Source organism: Stegodyphus dumicola, chromosome 6 (assembly GCF_044657685.1).
Source record: "Stegodyphus dumicola isolate Sdum_Otavi_A_Nest chromosome 6, ASM4465768v1".
NCBI lineage: Eukaryota > Metazoa > Arthropoda > Arachnida > Araneae > Eresidae > Stegodyphus > Stegodyphus dumicola.
Window position 1 is genome coordinate 74792500 of NC_140773.1, and position 17267 is coordinate 74809766.

Consider the following 17267-nt stretch of genomic DNA (forward strand, 5'->3'; position numbering starts at 1 on the left):
AGCGATCAGACACATGTCCCTCTTTTTTCAGGAGCAAAAAAGAAAGGAAACTGTACCTGATCGTTCTGGAAATCACAGTTTTATTTAAAATTTACGTCAAAATAAGGCTGTTTTATTGCTATTTTTAAAATATACCGTTTAGAAGAAAATTTAAAGAGCAAGATTTCCTACACCAATTTTTATACCCCTCCCCCCAATCTACATTTTAGACCACTGGGTTCTGAAGTATAAGCAGCAATTTAACAGCGATATCTTTTGCAAAGCAGTGCAAAGTTTTAAAGTTTTTTTTCTTTCTTTCTTTGTTACATAATTAAATGTATTTATAACTATTGATTAATTCATACTAACTAAATAATTAAGTATATTTATCACAAATTTAATATTGTTTTCCTTTAGAACTTTATTGCCTTTGAATTATTTGATAATTTTATAAGATCCTTCAGTAATCTTAATTAGAATTGCGATAATGTATTATAATACAGCTTAATAACCACAAAACAGTAATATGCATTCTTCAAACAAACCATTTCCATGTATACATTTCATAAACATTTTCTATTTTAACAGGCTAAGAATGTTAAAAATAGCTCTTTAAAGAAATACTTTCAACAGCCAATATGCGACTTCACATTGATTTAATGAATCCATCGATTAAACCACACCAATAATAATAATGGAATTTTTTTCTTATGACTCGAACTAAATACTAATGACAGATCCACCCACCAAATAAAAGTTCTCTATTATATCCAATAAAACGAAGGTAAGGTGCTGAAATTAATCGCAGTTCAATAAATAAACCTTACAGCTGGTTTAGAGTACACTGTTTTCTTCCAGATAATTTAGTTTTTTTCTTCTTTATTTATAGATGATGAGAAGCAAAGGACGGTCTTTATTTGTCTGGCTCCCTGAAAAGAGGTCTCTAGCAAAATAATAAATGTGTCTGTCTTTCCCACTTCGGTATCTACTCCCAAAGTCATCTGTCACGAGAAATAAATTTATAAGACCACCCAAAAATTTATCTGTGGATATTATGGTGAATGAAGACACCATCTTCGAATTCCATAAACTTTTCACTCGTTTCACGTTAAACCATTATTTTAATTAGTCAAGTGAGCATCTGTGCGTATGTATAGATATATACCTAGATATAAGTTACACAGTTTTAATATGATTTGAAAAGTAAAAAATAATTTATTAAGCAATATTCTTGGTTATATATGACTAAGAAAATAGTTTGATTGTTAAAAAAATGAGGAATTTTACATACAATTATCAAAGAGAAATTTAAGTGAATTCAATATAACCCTTCTGTAGGATGTTCCAGAAAAATGCAACAGTGTTATATGGCATATAGGATCGTTTAGGTTTCTAGCCAGCCGAATGAAGGTGCATCCATTATTTATTCTGAATGATGTTATCTCAACAAATAGGTGTCCATATTTGAAAATTATACACCTTCTCTTACGCAACCATATTACTTAGGATTAAAAGTAATGCTAGCCAAATGGGAAATGAAAGAACTGAACTTGCTAAAGAAGAGGCTTATAAACAGGACGCCAAATGAATTCTCAAACTCCAATGCTTAAATTATATGATGCTTAAATTTGCCATAAATACGAAGGAACAAGCCTGGGTGGCTACAGTTAGGTTATTTGGTTACAGTAAAGCATCTAGCGGATTACCAACTTAAGGGGAAAGATATCTTCTTGTAGAAATTTCTGAGGAAAACTTGCTAATATTCATATTACGCATGGTGAAAAACGCGAATATCAATTATGCAGTCAGTCCCTTCGCCTGGGTTCGAATTCAGGATAAGCTAATAGAATTCAGCAGTTTTTAACCGCTCGGGCCACTGGTGGGGTCACGAGACTGGGAGGAGGCAAGCAAAAATGTATAAAAAATTACTATTCCATTGCGGTAGGCGTTTTATATACGTATATGATGTTGTTTTGAGACTAGTCTCGTGGCGCCATCAATTACTGGAAATGTGAATCTCTTCGGCCAATGTGGGCGTATTTATTATTGCGATGTTCGCCAATAGAAGGCGCCTGTGAAGGTCGCTGTTCTTAGCTGCTCTCCTCGCGGGCGAGTTTAGAACTTGGGGCCTCCTTCCTAACTTGATGCTAAAAAGCCGGTCGGTCCGAAACAACTATTTAAATCTTAAACAATTTGGAGCGATATTCCCCCTATTTCTGTTAAAAAAAAAAAAAAAAAAAAAAAAAAAAAAAAAAAAAAAAACTCTTTCTGTCAGAACTGTGCCATATGTATGACAAAGCACGCATGTTATATGTATAACAATACATATAAATGTATGGAAATATGTTCGTATGATAATATAAATGCATGTATGAGAAACAGAATATCTTTCATCCAAATATTCAAAACATTTAATGCATTTTGAACCAATTTCAATTTTATGAAATCTCAGAAGCATCGTCAACCTTTGTTCGGAATGGACACAAAACGATAGACTAATCGATGGGGTAAGCTCATCCTACACCGCAGATAACAGAAATGTCTTAATTAACTACAAGTTTATTAACTGTTGGATTTCAATTTGAAATTATTCACAAATACTGTCTCAAGCAGCTGGCTGTATTGTAGAAGGTACAGTAATTTCTCAGGCGCACATCCGTTAAATAATAATCAAATTTCAAAGTATCAAAATTTAATTAGCTACTATTTGAGGCCTCTAATTGACCACTTTTATACACTGTTTAAAATAATTATCATTTTAATACACAACTGTGCTGGCATTAATCTTACACTGTTTCAAATATTCGATAATTGTCTTAGTGAGAAAGAATTGAATACAGCAATCTGTATCTTCAATTACTCTGTTATCTCAATAGAAAATAAACAAATGTCTGTACCTAGGTAAACGAAGTTTCATTAATCAAATTATAAAAGAAATGAACAGATATAACTTAATAAAATGGAAAAAATATGTTCTTTTGTTGAGTAATGTGTTTCTTTTCGGTTTTTTTAGGGGAGGGGGGAAGGGTTAAATGATTCGTTGGACGTATGATAGAAAACAGTATAAGAAACAATTCGCTTCCGATACCAATCAGAAAGACATTCAATAAAAAATGCCCGTTTCTTATAACCTTCTCAATCTATCAAACTGTTTGCCGTCCTATACCGCGCATCATTGATATTCTGAGAAGTTTCTGGCAAGGAGCCAAAGCCAGTCGATTGTAGCGGTCAAAAAATATTTAGAATGAAAGACCTATTAGCGCAGCACCTCCAAAGAAATAAAAACGCTTGCTATTGTATGTTTAATATCATTCTCTTAGAGTTTGGATGTCTATGCGACGTGACTGGCTCTGGCGAATCGACAATTTTCGTCCTCTTAATTTTCACGCTACTTTGCCCTACACTATTCTTAAATATTTTTCTCTTTTCTGCATTTCTTTTCATTACGCTCCCTATGTTTTGATTTCACGGACATTTTCCTTACGGCTCTTAGCGATTTCTATACGTTAACAATCACATAAATTCCCCACTTCACATATCAATGTGCAATCCATCGTACACTAATAGCTCGCACACGTGGGCCTTAAAACTTTAAAATTACAATTCATCTAAAGTGGATTTTATCTGTGGTAATTTATGCGAGGTTTCTCCTAACAGAAGTAATCTGAGGTGCTGGTAATAAATAGCATGATAGAATTCGCGCTGACACGAGCCTTAAAATAAGTAACAAAGCTTGGATTAACAACGTAAAAATATCGGTTACGAATTTCGAGAAATAAGATGAAGGCTTTCACCCAGGATTTACACAAGGCAATGAAATGATTCGCCAGTATTATTTAAGGAACAAATCTGATGTGTACATCATATGACTTCCTTGTACGGAATATTAAATTATACGCATTTTTTTCTTTCCTTTCATTTAAACTTAATTGAATTAAATCTACATCATCGAAAGCGCATAAACCACAACAGGATAAATGCACTCTTTAAAATTCACTATATTTGTTTACCATAGTGATACTCCGGATACTCTGGCGTTAGGATCACTAAAGAGCGTTACATTTCATTCATTTTATAGCACAGAAGCGCACGATTTCTATTACCTGAAGAATTAGCTAATCGTTGCCACATATTCTATTCAAATACTATAATAAATCTAAAACTATGTATAAAAGAAATTTTTTAAAAAAAGGAGGAACAGTTTCTCACAGACGACTCAGTATTTCTCATTCAATTGTTTCAGTTCTTGCTTCGCGAGAAAGCAAAAATACGTAAAAATTCAAAATATCTGTATTAAAAATTACGAAGTAAATTTTAAACACTTATTTCTTGGAATAAATTCCAGAATGGATTAAGCATGATTTAATTAGCAATAATAAATGAAGGCGTTATCTTTGTTGCCGTGAAGCTTAATTTCTCTTTCTTTAGATTTCATAATTTTTACAAAATTGACATTTAAAAATGCAGTAACATGAATATTTTCTTTCCTTAAAGAAGTTCTAGAATTGGAAATGCATGGCTAGGACTTACGGTGAAAAAGTAAAGGCTGTGTGAAGATTTTTATGGACATGGTGTACAGCTATCGACAAGTATCTTAATTTACCCATTATTTTCATATAGCCATACGTATTAACTCAAATATTAGACAGCAACAACAATGACTGCAAGATTTTTTTGAACTCGACAATTCTTTAAGGTGAGTCATCTAATATTGTCTGGTTGAACAACTAGGAATATCGACTTTAGTAGTTTTTACATTTTCGAGTTGGAAAAAAAAAAAAAAAAAAAAGTCGTACAAGAATTAAAAAGTGCGAATTATAATGTTTTCGATCAATACGAACAGAACGAAGACCCATAAACATTTCACACAAATACGTCCTTTCCTATCTAAGTAACTCAACATACGCTAACGCAAAGAGCACACAACTGTTATCTAATGGTTGCGAGTGGAAAATTATGACCATCATAAATCGGTCATATACGAAAATGCCAGATCTTTGCAGATCTTACGAGCTTAATGTCTTCGAAAAGACCCATTTGGAGAAACATCTTTCAGGGATAATATATTTCTCGTACTTTTTATTATTATTGATCAGGACATCAAACCATTTCAGGAAGTCGGTAACAGAAATTCTTATGTGGTGGCGCACGATGGTCGGCAATAGATACTGCAGATGGTAATGGACACAAAGCAGGCGAAAGATCTCTAACGTCACAAAAGCAGACAAAATATGAACCCTAAAAGTATGTTGAGTATTACAACTATGAAGTGAATTAGGCATTGGCACTTAAATTACCTTATTTCCATCACGCACTACTATGCAGTAATTGAATGATATGGTTTTGAGCGCATCCCATTCCATCTAGAAAAATTTCTATTCCATCAAAAATCGAAGTAAACAAGTTATTATACTGCACCAATGTCGTGGCCTTCGTGAAGGGAAGAAATACTCTCTTCAAGAAGGATCCGGCCATGTCCAAGTTTACACCTGCACTTCATCTGCAGTCACTAGATTTTCACTCTAATGATTCTAACAGATGAAGTGAACAATGTCACAGTTCACATCTGCACACGATTGAACAAATGGATAACGAGTGGTTAAAGCCATTAAAGACCAGTATTTCGACCTAGATTCGATCCCTGTAATGTATAAAGAAGTTCGTTGCACTAAATTTCCATGATTTTCTTTAAGCATCTAAAACGAATACAAGTCCTCCACAAAATATTTTAAGTCCTAATACTTTTAAGTCCTAAATACTTTTAAGTCCTCCACAAACATATTTTCTTAGGTAGGAAGCTTTCGTATTTTTCCACAATTATTTTCCCGATGTATCAATAATTTTGTTCAATAATATTCTAAATTTGTACATATAAATATAAAAAAAAATCTATAAGAGCTAACTTCTAATTTAAACTTGAAATAACCCTTAATTCTGCACTTTAATTTGGATATTTTCCCTTTCCGGCCTAAAAATAGTAATTGCTTAAACTGTGTCATTTCAAATTAATATGTATCATATTACCTTGCATAACGCTCCTAAAGCAGAGACATTTTAGTCAATGAGCGAATAAGATTTCAATCGAGTTTGAAACTCTTTAGGGAATCGTACACTTTACACTCTCCCACGCTTTCTCTTGGATGCGTCGCACTGTGTACGATTATTTCAGCTTTTGCTTGCATCGAGCCAACATGTTGTTCCTTTCCTCTCTATTTCATCAATTTGTAGAGACAGCGAATTTTCGTTTCTACATGCATGTGAGCAAAGAAGCTTAGTGTTTCCACCTAGTGTCAGAAAAAAATCAAGGACTGAAACAATGTGAGAAACCAGAGGGCTTGTGTCGGAATTAAAATCACAGATCTCCCGTTTGCCAGCTCGATGAGGTAACCACTCATACCATGTATAGAGGGATGCAATAATTTCCTGAAACTATTAATATATAACATTACATGAACAATATGTCGTACAAAAAATTTCCTTGAAGTAACTTATATATAACAAACCAATACCATACATTATCAACTCAAATTCATTGGATTTAGATCTTGTGAGGTTATAAATACATCCAATAATACCATATTCATATATTTTAATACCCTAATTGCTAATTTTATATACCGTTTCATTACGTAAATTGTCATAATTTCCTGGTAAATGAATTTTGTCTGCAAGTCAGTAAGCTTACTGCTAACAGAGCAATTTCTCATGTTACGGGGAAAGACGGCCCTTTTAAATTTTTGCACTTTTACAATCTCAGAATAATTTCCACATATTGCAACACTATTGCGAACTTTTGTCCAAATCTACTGTAAGCGCTACTGGTTGTGAGAAGAATTTTCTAAATAAAAATCATTTTAAAACAAAAAAATGCTTATTTTGCATAAAAGAAGTACTTAAAAGTTATGTTTAAGTATTTAAGAACTCTTTCGTTCTGCCTACATTACAGAAACTGGAGCGATCAAGTAGACTTCTACGATATCATCGAGGGTTTTGAATTATAACTTTCCTTCAAAAATAAACGTAAATTTATTTCTTTGTATGTCTCTCTCTCTTTTTTTTTTTTTTTTAGTTATTTGTTTGTGTATTAAGAAGGGCATTAAATTCAGAGTTCAGAGACCGCTTCGAGTAGCAAAAATAATCTTTACGCCATTGACCTGCCCACAACGAAACAATAGCGAAACGCACTTAAATAAATATTCTTAGAACTTGAGTCGCGCGCCATAAACTACGACACTTGTCCTATACTATGATTGGTTTAAAGCTGCCTGAAGACTTGTTCCCTCTCAATGAAGTCAAATGGACCAGACTGTGTATCAACCGAGGACCACAGAATGGTTTTTTCCGTCTCCTTTCCGTCCTAAAAATAGTAATTGCTTAAAATATATTCATCTAAATTACGTCATTTCAAATTAATAGGTATCATATGATTTTGCATAACGCTAATACAGACACATTTTAGCCAATCAGCGAATAAGATTTCAATCGAGTTTCAAACACTTATGGGAACCATAACTTTTACACTCTGCTTTCTCTTGGATGAGTCGCACTGTGTATTTCAGGTTTTGCTTGCACCGAGCTAACGTGTGCTCGATGCATTGCTTTCCTCTCTATTTCATCAATTTGTAAAGATTTCTACAAGATATCGTTTTCTACATGCATGTGGGCAATTAGGCTTGGTGTTTCCATCAAATATCAGAAAAAACCACGAAATGAATGTTCAGGAAATGTTCCTTCCAGCCAAACCTTAAGGGCCGTTCCCACTGGGGTTTATCTGAGCTAACGGAGTCCGTTCCATGTGTCGACTAGCTCCGCTATGCCTGCAGTTCAGATTTTTCAACTTGCTGCCGTATGGGAAAAAAACTGGTTATGGAGATGGGTCGGCTACGTCAGCTGTGTCCGTTAGCTGAGATAAACCCCAGTGGGAATGGCCCTATACTTTCACAAAGTCAGACGTGGGCATACCATTATGGGCAAACATAAAAAGGGAGGCGGAACGGACAAAAAAAGAGATTTTTCGCTTCTGGAGGTAACTGTTTGCCTCACAAAACGAATTCCTGACGAACTGCGTGAAATGGCACTGTATTAAGATGTTTCTTTGACGATTTTGATAGTAAATAGTTTTTTCGTTTGTATTTTAGTCCAGAAATAGAGGTTTTCATACTTTTAATTTCGCAGTCCTGATAAGTCTGTGATATTACATACTGTGTTTGTCTTAGCATGTAGAAAACATGCAAGATGTGATGGGGAACGGGTGAAGATAGCGCCCATCACGATGAATGATATTACGGTGGATCTATCTGAATGCAAGTATACAATTACACGTTCTTCACGCCATCACCAGCTACAAAGATCGGCCATGACTTAAGTATTTGCGTCCTCTCTCGTCTCCACACACCGCAAACACACACCCACATATATCTATCTATACATGATATCGCTAATGGGTTGTAACAGTGGCTCAACTTGAAAAATGAAGTTTTGCGATAAACACGTTTAAAGTTTTCCTTGGCTTTGAAATGCAAGAATCACACCCCTAACTGATGGAGCATTTCTAAAAAGCTCCATAACGATTTCTGTTAATAATAATAAAAATAAAATTTTATAAAATTAACATTATTAAATAATACATTTGATCAAATTGGTTTTCCCCCCATTATATGTTGAGCTACACTAGAAGTTAGTGGCTCATAATGATGAAAAAAATTTAGGGACAAGAAATTTAGTTTCATTATTAATAACTTGCTGAAATACCCGATGTTGCCCGGATTTGACGCAGAGTGAGAGGCTTCATTCAGAAAATGAGGGTAGTTTTCTTCGAAATCTCAGGTACTCAGTGATTTTCCTCTTATTTTCGTTTAAGGTGAATTGCGAAAAATAATAATAACCAAGCTTGAATAAAACTCTAGAATTTATTTAAATAGGGATAAAACATTATTTTTTTTTCGGCACCTTTTATTACAAAGCTTGAAAACACACAATGTTTTTTGTTTGTCCGCCAGGAGCGTAAAAAAATAAACTATCATACTCTTCGTAACAAGCATACTCTTCAGTAAGCCAAATTAATTGGCCAGGTTAAAAGTACGGTGCTTTCAAGTTAATACCTGTTACATAAAGCGATTGGTTCTGTTCCTTGTTGATAACCATAGCAAATACAACGGATGAAAAATGGAATCGCTCCAAATCGAAGAGCATATATTGCGGCATACCCCTTGTGATGTTGGCATCTGTAATGTTCGGCATAGATTCTTCACGATAAGCCTAGTTCCGCTGCACAGTTTCGGCGGGACAATGTTACGTAATAATAAGATATAAGACCTTTTTTCAAGTGAGCTTGTGTGGCGGTATTGCTAGGAGCTCCAGAGCAATTAAAAATTCTGGCAGAGGTGCACAGCTTATTTCTACATCTATTACTCAATCAATGGACGTAAAGGTAATAAAGTTGCCGGGAAGTATTTTTTGGATAATCTTAGAATGTAATTATGAGATACTATCTATCTGTCGATCGATTTTTTGAAGAGTTTTGCTTTGATATCTTTTATGTCTTTTTTACGAAATCAGCTTTCGGAAAACATTTATCTACTTTGGCCACTTTTCTTCCAGTTTATGAAATGTTTGCAAAAAATTGATACAGCGTGCATTTAAATTCTGCTTTAAAGGCTCTACGCTGCTCTAAATAGTCAATGAACATGAAGCCATCTACAAATTTTAGTCAGAGCTGATAGCGGGAAAGAAACAATGGAAAACGTGAACGGAAATCCTATCAAGAAAATATAGAATTTTAAAAAGTTGACTTAATTATAAGTGAGAAAAAAATTCTTGCAAAATGACATGAAGTAGCTCTCGCACAGACTTCAATATTTTACGTCCATCTTCAAAGTACACAAAAGTACTTCAAAGTACCTTTAGCAAAAAGTTTTCCGAAAAGCACATACGGAAATTACTTAAATTCAAAGCTGATTTAAATAAATAAAATATTAGTATTCAACAATCCATAAGACAAAAACAAGAATACGTTGTTATTAGTCAAGTCAGTATTTATATTGGGATATGATATGGTAACATCTTTCTATTATAACACATCGAATAAGATATAGAGCTTTGAATATTAGAAGAAAACCTAAGGATACTATTTGAGGAGAACATTTCAAAAGTTTTAAATAAACCATGTTAGAAATACATGAGCTTGAATAAATTATAAAAAGTTTTTGTGACCAAGTATCCAGGTAAGCTTGCATTTCAGAGCAAATACAAATTTACTATTGAGATAAACGGAAAAGAAATTAACAACAGAAATAATCTGTCATTTAATATCAATAACGAAACAAAATTCCCAATTTCTGAAGCTCAGATTCATCAAAAGCAATGCACAATTAAAGATCAAAATCACAAATGGGGCGGAGATTGCTTATTAAGATTTAAATATTAAACCAGGAAAATTTCCTTCCGACATTAAATACTTAAAATTTTATTTGAAATATACCAAATAAAATCATTTAAAACGGAAATCCAGGTTGTCTTTTTATTATTAAGACAGAAACATGGACATAAAATTTGAAAGAAGAAATTAAATAAGGTTATAAAGATACAAAAGATTTAACAATAAGATACAATTCCACTAGAAATAGGAACGTTCTGCACTTTTATTTTGTCAAGAATAAACAAAGATATATAAAGAAATTGTAAGCTTTCAATAAGGGCGATTTACTTAGAAACAATTCCAGTGGCATCGAAATCCTGTTTACCTTTTATTTCTTGATGCTCAGACTAACATGATTACTGACAAGAGTTAAGGCGCTGAAATAAGTCGACGTAAAACCTTAATCAGCGCAGCTATATACTCAGCACTAATGAATCTATTTCTCGACGGGGGGGGATACTTTCATTCTTCTTCCCCAAGTGAAAGAAACAAAAAATTACTTATTACCCGAAATTCTTTACTTGACTGCATCTGTTTTCGGGAGTGGACGCGGACGAGGACGGGAGCTCGCTACACAGCCTTCATCCATGGAATTTTGTGATTCTTCGCAAACAAATGCTTTACCTTTGGATACTCCAAACGTGCAATCATGTACAGAGAGCAATCCATCTGATGATAATACCCAAGACGACCGATCTAATCTTATCACTGAATTTTACGGACTCAAAACTCAGTTTGAAGCCATTCAACAGCAGAAAATGTTCCTAAAACGAACTGGAGCCCCCCTGGATACTTCTGGATACCAACAACTAGACCTAGCGGGTAAGACACTCTTTAATAAGATCAACGACACTGCAAACCGACTTAATGTACAGATATTCCAACTCCCTGCCACCTTACAAGAATTTCAGCAACTATTAGATAACGAGAAAATTGCCAAAATGGCCGCCGAAAAAGAAGCTCTTCTCCGCAAGGAGAAACTCAAGGACAATTTGAAACCTGTTTCTCGCACGCATAGCGTAAAGAAGCAAGCAGATAGACCAGTTTCGACTCCCTCGGCTCAAGATACCATTACTGCCTCCAGCAGAAAAAGAAAGACTGCGAGCGTAGATTCGGAGGGCTTTATTACCCCCGCATCACGCAAACAGGGAAAACCTCCAGAAATAATTACAATTGATGATAGTAACCCCACTGAAGTAATTGCAAATTCAAAAAATATTGTTTCTAAAAACAAATATGAAAGAATTAAAGAAAGCCTCTTGGACAGCGGTCGCAGTCCTGCCAAGGGAAGCTCGATAATCACCCCCCCCCTGTTAACGGGGAAACTTCAGGAGAAGAAACTAGTACGGCGCAGTCACAGAGCGCCCCCCCCCTCCACAGCAACCCTCCATTCCGGCTATTCACGTTAAGAGCAGCAAACAGTGGAGAACGCAGATGACTTTCCTGCGAGAAATTGCCCCTAATATCAAGTGCATTCTCACTGGACCTTTTTTAAAATTATTTGTTCAAACAGAACTAGAATTTAGGGAGGTTACACGATGGATGCGGCAGGCCGGCATCCAATTCAAGACTTTTGATCTAAAGCAGGACAGGCCTATCAAAATTGTTATCAGAGGCCTCCCTAAAGAAACTGAAATCGAGGACGTCAAAAATGAAGTGGAATCATGGGGTTTCCAAGTGCATAGGTGCGCCCGGTTGACTAAACCGCGCACTAGACACCCTATGCTACTTGTTTACATACAAGTCCGACCTCATCCCTTCATAGACCAACTGTACAGTGTCACCGATATGTGGGGCGCTGAGGTCAAATTTGAGGCTTACAGAGGCCGTAAAGGCCCTACTCAATGCTTTAGGTGCCAAGGATTTTTTCACTCCTCTGAAACTTGCACCCTTAACATCCGTTGTGTGAGATTCGCTGGCCCGCACTGGGCAAAAGATTGCACATTAAGTGACGATCAACCTGCTTGCTGCTGCAACTGTGGAGGTAGTCATCCAGCGTCCTTTAAATCTTGTCCTCATTACCCAGGTAATAACAAAAAGAGCTCAAAAAAGAATGCCCCTAGGGCAGCTGCTCCTGCAGCCCCCCCTCAGGGAACTACAAACACCCCAGCAAAAGCTGTACAACCAGCAACTGTGACTGCACCTAAAACCACAAGCTCGCTGTCTTATGCAGCGACCCTAGGTAAAGGACCTACAGAGCCCCGACCCAAAAATCAGGGTCCAAATCCGGCGGCTATGGCGAATGTGCGTCAAATAGCTCCCCCGGTTACCCAAGTAGAAAGTGGAGACTCAGAGGATGTTTTCTCCTCTACTTTAAAATGCCTAATTGAAATCTCCCGCGATCCTGCGGTAGATAGGCATATTCTACTACAAGCCTTCCAAAGGGCCCTGCCAAAGCTTAGGCAGGCAGACGCTCTTACGAGGGCCTTCCTAATTTATAAAAGCTATATTATGCTTTCAAATTAGGATTTCTCGGCTATTTTAGACCCGTGTCTTAAGTTTTCAGAGCTGTAACCTTTTACCACGGCCTTAAATTCAACTGTTTAAGACAAAGTTCAGTTACCAACAGAGAACTTACCATGTGCACATGGAATGCAAACGGCCTCATGAATAAGATCGATGAAGTCAAAGATTTTATTGTAGTGCACGATCTTGACGTGTTATTAGTCCAAGAGACTCATCTTACCCCAGGGAGAACTCCCAAAATTGGGAATTATGACATGTACTCGACTGACAGGGTGTCATTAGCCAGGCGTGCAAGTGGTGGCACCTGTATCTACGTGAAGCGTTCGATTAAGCATCACATGATACCCCCTCCTGATTTAAGTATTTTGGAAGCGACAATTATCAAAATTTTCCTCCAAAATTCTCCCCCACTAACAGTCATCTCGGCGTACCTGCCTCCACTATCAACTGCACGTGGAAGAGGTACTTTTCCTGTCAGTGATTTTGATAAACTTTTATCATTATCAAATCACCTAATTATTGCTGGTGACCTAAATTCACGTCATACCGCATGGTTTTGCCCTAACAGGAACAGGTATGGCATTAGTCTAAATTCATGGTGCCAGAGAAACCATATACAGATCATAGCTCCTACCCTCCCGACTTACTACCCTGTTAGAGGGTCCCCTGCAGTTCTTGATCTGGCTGCCTTTTATAATGTCAATTTTAGACACGAAATAAAAGTGATTCAAGACCTTGACTCTGATCACTATCCAGTTTTGATCACCCTAGATATACAAAATCGTTACTCAAAATTACAGGAGCAAGTCTCTACAAATTGGGACGACTTTAGATTTATCTTGGAACGTACTGCTACCCCCCCCTATCAAAATTACCAGCAATTCGGATTTTGACAGGTGTTTACTAAATTTGGAGTCCATTCTCAAAGAAGCGAGAGCTGCGGCTTCAAAACCAATTTTCTATCCGGGTGTCAGACTCCCACCTGAGACTAAATCCAAAATTAAGCAGCGGAACTTTTTGCGAAAACTTTGGCAAAGGTCGCGTGATCCCAATATCCGCGCCCAATTTCGCAAAATACAGAACGAGATAAGGACTGAAACCCGTCTCTTCAAACAGACGGAGTGGAAACACTACATTGAGTCCCTAACGACTGAAGACAATTCGATTTGGCGGGCTGCCGCTCGAATACGCAAACAATCCAGACACATTCCGCCGCTCCAAACGGCCGATGACGCACGGATGGCTTACACAGACACTGAAAAGGCAGAAGTCTTAGCCGACAGCCTTGCTACTCAATTCGCTCCTAATAACGACGCCTACTGTAACCGCCCGGTTACTCAAGGGCGCATACATTCACGTGTTGAAGAGTTTTTAACACAACCTTTCACGCCTGAACTTAGGCCCACTGATCCTAAAGAGGTGATGGAATACATCAATAGACTGAAACCCAACAAGGCTCCAGGCATGGATTCTATCTCTAATCGCATGATTAAAAATTTCCCTGTAATGTTTATTGTTTGGATTACGGTCCTTATTAATTTTATGCTAAGGAGAAGCTACTTCCCCGACCGCTGGAAAATTGCAACGGTCGTCCCCATTCCAAAACCGGGGCAAAATCTAAACTTACCCGTCAACTACAGACCAATTAGTCTGCTTTCCTCACTCTCAAAAGTATATGAATATGTCTTACTTAATCGCCTGAATGAATTCTGTCGAGATCAAAACTTAATCATCCCGGAACAATTCGGCTTCCGACCTAAACACTCCACGGTACACCAGTTACTACGTGTAGTGGAATTCATTCATGAAGGCTTTCGTAAGCGAGAGAATACTGGAATTGTCTATCTTCACATAGCTAAAGCCTTTGACAGGGTTTGGCATGACGGACTTATTTACAAGCTCATGCGACTTGGATTTCCGGCTCACATCATTAAAATTATTAGCTCGTACTTAGCCGGACGAAGCTTCCGCGTACGAGTTAACCACGAACTCTCCTCTCCCCGCCCGATCCATGCTCGATGTCCTCAGGGCAGTCTTGTCTCACCTCTGCTCTTCAATATCTATATCAACGACGTGCCTAAGGCACCTAGTATCGATTTAGCTTTATATGCAGACGATACGGCCATCCTAACTCAACATACCAACATCACCACAGTAATCTCTACATTACAGAGTTACCTTTCAGCCTTAGAACTCTGGCTCGGACTGTATAAAATCAAAATTAATGTCGCTAAATGTGCTGCCACTTTATTCATCCGAAGAAACATCCCTCGTTTAGATAACCTAATTTTCTTCGGTGAACCTATTCCCTGGGTTACTACTTACAAATACCTTGGTGTTCTACTAGACTCAAAATTAACTTGGCAACTTCACATTCAAAAAATTATTGCGAATGCGGAAGCTGTCAAAGCCAACCTGCGCCCCTTTTTCGCTAAAAATAGCGACCTGTCACTTGATAACAAGATCTTGCTTTATAAATCTATCATAAGGCCTATTCTCACTTACGCGAGTCCCATCTGGGGCTCAGCTGCTCTGACTAACCGTAAACACGTCCAAATTTTTCAATCAAAATTTTTACGGCAGATATTAAACGCTCCATGGTTCATAAGGAACGATGACATTCATAACGACCTCAAAATTATGCCCATTAACCGCTTTATACAGCGACTTTCGGAAAGATTTTTCAAAAACATCCATCTTGTTGGAAATCCAGTATTACATACCCTGCCGGTATATGATCCTGCGGTTGCCTCTTCTAAAAAGCGACCCAGAGCAATCTTACAACCTGATTATGCTCAACTACCTTTTAAACGGCGTCGGTATTGGAATACAGATGCCCAAGTGGATGCTTACCTCTCGTTCCTAAACCCCAACCGCCCCCGAACAATGCGTAAGGGCATTGACCGGAGGAATCCTGTTCTTTAACTCTTTAAGAAGAGCCTTCTAACGTTTCTTTAACAAGGGACAACCTATCTCCGCAGCCGCACGCGACTGCACTTAATTTCTCAATAGCTTCTTAAAAGCTTCTTCTCCACCCGCTAAACGGGTTGCTTTCGACCCCCTAAGGGGACCTTTTAACGTCGCACTAAATAGCGACCAATAATTTTCTTCTCCTCCTTCAGTGTACCACACTGAACTGCTACTAGAAGCAGCCCAACGGGTTTCGCCCCCAGCCCTTTTTGCCCAACTCTCCGGATTGCTTGTCCTAAGGATTTTATTTTGCTGTTGATATCAAGAATCAAGGAAATGTATTGCACCTTTTTATTCTTTTCAAAACTTTTTGAATGTTGACTCCTCTCTCAAAATTTATTCCTGGCCCTTTTTAAACACAAAATTTAATTTAAAGAATTTCTAAGAATTTTCCTTTTTTTTTTCTCATGCGAAAGGCATTATCTGAAAAGCTTTTATTTTTATAATTAGGCTTCAAAATCTTCCCTTATTAGATGAACCCCTCTTTTGATGTAATTATTCTATCTCTGATGATGTGGAGTTAAAGGCCTAGCCTAGCGCACTCCGTAAATTAACTTCCTTGATCCTTGATGGATGTTATTGGACACTAAAAGAGGGGGGGAAAATCTGGAAAGGTTTTTTTTTTTTCGATCGGAACGACATACTGTCAGACATTCCTTGACATAAGACATTCTAACTCTTTGAACGGTTGCTTTAATAGAAGCGACGTACTGTCAAGCTTTTTTGACATCAAACATTCTAACTCTAAAGTGGCTTCTTAATTTACCGCTTCCCGGAAAATCCTCTTATCTTCAAAAATAAAGCAATGCACAGTGTCGTAAACCTGGAATTCAGGGACATTCGAAAGCGTTTCAACTTATCATTCTCTGAAGCTTTACTGAATTTCGAAAACGGTTTTATGATCTTTAGAAATTCAAGTTAGACGCATCCAGTTTCATCCTATCAAACGCATCCAGCCTCTCAGGATTTCGACTGTCATCCTGTCGATGATAATTTTTAATAACGGATAAAACTCAAGCTCTTGAAAGATACACAAATCAAAACTCTTCCAAGTAAATCTCTAAAGTGGAGGCAAAAAAAAAAAAAAAAAAAAAAAATATGTTCACGAAATGGCAGGATTTTAAAAACAGGTTATTCAAAGGCTGTTATAAACACGCCAAAATGATTATCAAAAGTGTTATCAAATGTGAAATGCTCAAACTTTCGTGTGACCTTTTCGGTTTCGATGTTAGCGTATCAGTCACACAAATAATCTCGAAATTTAATCTCGCGTTGTTTGCTGAATTGTGAAGTTACAATTGCAGTGGTTGCTAAACGCTTTTGCCATATATATACAGTACCATATTTACTCGCGTAATAGTCGCATTCACGTAATAGTCGCACCTTAGTTTTGAAACTGAAAAGGGCGTCAAAAGTGTATAATTTTGTGCAGTTG

General features: G+C 36.9%; 1 protein-coding gene across 11 annotated transcripts in view; it reads right to left on the reverse strand.

The window, feature by feature from the left end:
- The window catches only part of LOC118192223 (multiple PDZ domain protein-like), a 1451385-nt gene that overhangs the window by 703445 nt on the left and 730673 nt on the right, over positions 1–17267 (reverse strand). The window lies entirely within an intron of this gene.